Below are 3367 nucleotides of genomic sequence, written 5' to 3' on the forward strand. Positions count from 1 at the left end.
TTCTCCCCTTCTCCTATCCCCCCTCCCCTCCTCGCTTCCCTTCTCCTTTCCTCCCCCTTCCTCCCTTTCTACCCCTCCCCTTCTCTTCCCCTCTTCCTCTTCTCCTCCTTTCCTTCTTCTCCCCCTCCTCCTCTCCTCTCCTCTTCTCCTCCCCCTTTCCCCTCCTCCTCCTCCAACAGGTCTTACAATATAACCCAGGTTCATCTCGAATTTACCATCCTCCTGTCTCAATTTCTTGAGTGCTGGGATTATTTGTGTGCACTGGGCAAATTTTATTTTGTGATAAAAGGTACCTTATATTAGGTCACTAAGGATGCTCTGTAAACAATGATGGGCTTCTAATGGATCAGTCTCAACCTTCGCTAGTATTTATCTGTTCATTCATTTTACCCTGCACATAATTATCAAGTGGTTTCCACAACTATCCTTCTATTGAATCTTATAATAAAGATCAAAGTAGAGGAAATCTCTCTCTTCACGTGTGTGGGAAAAGGGGCACAGGCAGTGCTGGCTGGTAAGACATCAACTGGACACAAGCTAACATTTGAGAAGAGAAACTCAGTTGAGAAAAATGTCTCCATAAGACGGGGCTGGAGGCCAGCCTGTAGGGCCTTTTCTTAATTAGTGACTGATGGGAAAGGGAACAGCCCATTGTGATGGGATCATCCCTGGGCTGTGGTCCTGGGTTCTGTGAAAAAAGCAGGCTGAGCAAGCCCTGAGGAGCAAGTCAGTAAACAGCACTCCTCCCTGGCCTCTGCTTCAGCTGCTGCCTCCAGGTTTCTGCACTGCCTGATTCCTACCCTCATGGGTTTAGATGATAAACTGTTATGTGGAACTGTGAGTGAAATAGGCCTTTTCCTCCGAAACTTTCAGTCATGGCGTTTCATCTCAGCAATGCGAAGGGTACTTCTGTCTTAGTCAGGGCCGGTATTCCTGCACAAGACACCATGACCAAGAAGCAGTTGGGGAGGAAAGGGTTTATTCATCTTACATTTCCATATTGCTGTTGTTCACCAAAGGAAGTCAGGACAGGAACTCACACAGAGTGGGAACATGGAGGCAGGAGCAGATGCAGAAGCCATGGAGGGATGTTACTGGCTTGCTTCCCCTGGCTTGCTCAGCTTGCTCTCTTAGAGAAGCCAGGACTACCAGCCCAGGGATGGCACCACCCACAATAGGCCCTCCCACCATTGATCACTAATTAAGAAAATGCCTTACAGCTGGATCTCATGGAGGCATTTCCTCAAAGGAGGTGCCTCTCTCTGTGATAACTCCAGCTTGTTTCAAGTTGACACACAAAAACCAGCCAGTACACTTTTCTAAGACAAATTGGTATCAGCATAGTGGGGTGTTGCTGTGACAGCCCTGACCATGTTTTTGGGAGGATTGTGGAAGGACTTTGGAACTTTGGGCAAGAAGAGCCATTGAGTGTTGAGAGCTCGGTGGGATATTCTGTGGGAGCTTGGAAGGTAAGAGTGTTGAGAGCAGTGCAGACAATGGAGCCTGACTTGTGATGTTCCAGAGGAACTTTTGACTCACTTAAGGGCTTTGTTGGGGTCATTTGTTATTTTGAGTTGAGGACCTGTGGTTCTGGCTAGTTGGGGCTGAAGAATTAGCTGTGAATAACAAGAGGCCAGAAACACTGAACTTTATTGGACAGTGGATGATGATTACCTGGAGCTGGGAAGTTAGCAGTGATTCAGAAGAGACCAACGAACTTGGTAATGTGTAAGAACCAGCCATGTGGTTTTGAAGGTATGAAGAGATCACGGAGAGCAGCTGAGCTTGGCTGAGAGAGGCCAGAAGTGGCTGCTGGTGAGAGTGCAGCCCAACTGCAGCAGAGACTCAGCATATTGGAGATGTCAGTACCATGGGATGACCACCAAGAACAACAGCAGTGGAATGGAGCCAGCTGGAGCCTGGAAGACAGGCTATGTGTGCTGCTGAGGGTAGGCACAGAGAAGAGACCTAAGTTTTTTGAAGGAGCCCAGGAGAGGGTGAGTGGATCCCAGACATCAGTTATTTACACTGTTGTACTTTGTTTTTGCTTTGTTCAGATTGTAACTGCGCCCTGGTTCTTCCCTCTTGAAGTAAAACAATATTTAAGTTAATTTTGTTGTTTACAGGAGCCCACAGCTGACAGACTGTGAACTTTTAGAAGATTTTGGATTTTTAAGGAGACTATATATTTTGAAGAGATTGAACTTTCAATGTGTTTGAATTTATAAGAACATCTAAAGTTATTTATGTTTTATACTGTGATATTAATATTAACATGTCATTGTAAGGATAAATGAGAAAGGATTTGAAAATTAAAAAGTGATGTGTTTTGTGTGTAAGGTTGTCAAGGGGTCAGTTGTGCGGACTAAATTTATGTCTGCTTGACACAAGCTAGAGTCACCATAAGGCCAGGCTGTAGGCAAGCCTGTAGGGCATTTTCCTAAGAAGTAACTGATGCAGACGGGCCCAGCCCATTGTGGGTGGAGCCATCCTTGTGCTGTGGCCCTGGGTTCTATAAGAAAGCAGACTGAACAAGCCATGGGAAGCAAGCCAGTAAGCAGCACCCTCCATGGCCTCTGCATCAGCTCCTGCCTCCAGGTTCCTGCCCTGCTCGAGTTCCTGTCCTGGCTTCCATTGATGATGACCAGTACATTGGAAGCATGAGCTGAGCAAGCCCTTTCCCTTCATCTTCCTTTTGGTCACGGTGTTTCATCACCACAACAGTGACCCTAAGACACAGTCCTGTATGTGACTGTCTATGAATTGTTCATTACTGCAAAGGCAATGAACAGAGAGAGGCAGGAGAGAGAAGATGACTGCCGAGAAAGTCTCACTGCACAGCCCTTGGCCTTGAGCTTGCCACAGCCTTCTGAATGATGGGATTATACCATCCTTCGATAACAATTAATCTTCATAAAAATCCAATCTGATTATGTGTGATGGCTTGTATATGCTTGGCCTAGGGTAGTGGCACTATTAGAAGGTCTGTCCCTATTAGAGTAGGTGTGTCACTGTGGGTGTGGTCTTTAAGACCCTTATCCTAACTGCCTGGAAGCCAGTATTTTGCTAGCAGCCTTCAGATGAAGATGTAGAACTCTCAGCTCCTCCTGCACCATGCCTGCCTGGATGCTGCCATGTTCTTCCTTGATGATAATGGACTAAATCTCTGAACCTATAAGCCAGCCCCAATTAAATGTTGTCCTTATAAGATTTGCCTTGGTCATGGTGTCTGTTCACAGCAGTAATACCCTAACTAAGACATTATGCTTAAAATCTTTCATTCACTTTCTGTGACCTAAAGAATTAAGTCTACACTCCTTAAAATAGCTTTTAAGAAGCCATGTTTGTACCCTACTGTCTCACACTG

Source organism: Mus caroli, chromosome 5, assembly GCF_900094665.2.
Source record: "Mus caroli chromosome 5, CAROLI_EIJ_v1.1, whole genome shotgun sequence".
In the NCBI taxonomy this organism is placed as follows: Eukaryota; Metazoa; Chordata; class Mammalia; order Rodentia; family Muridae; genus Mus; species Mus caroli.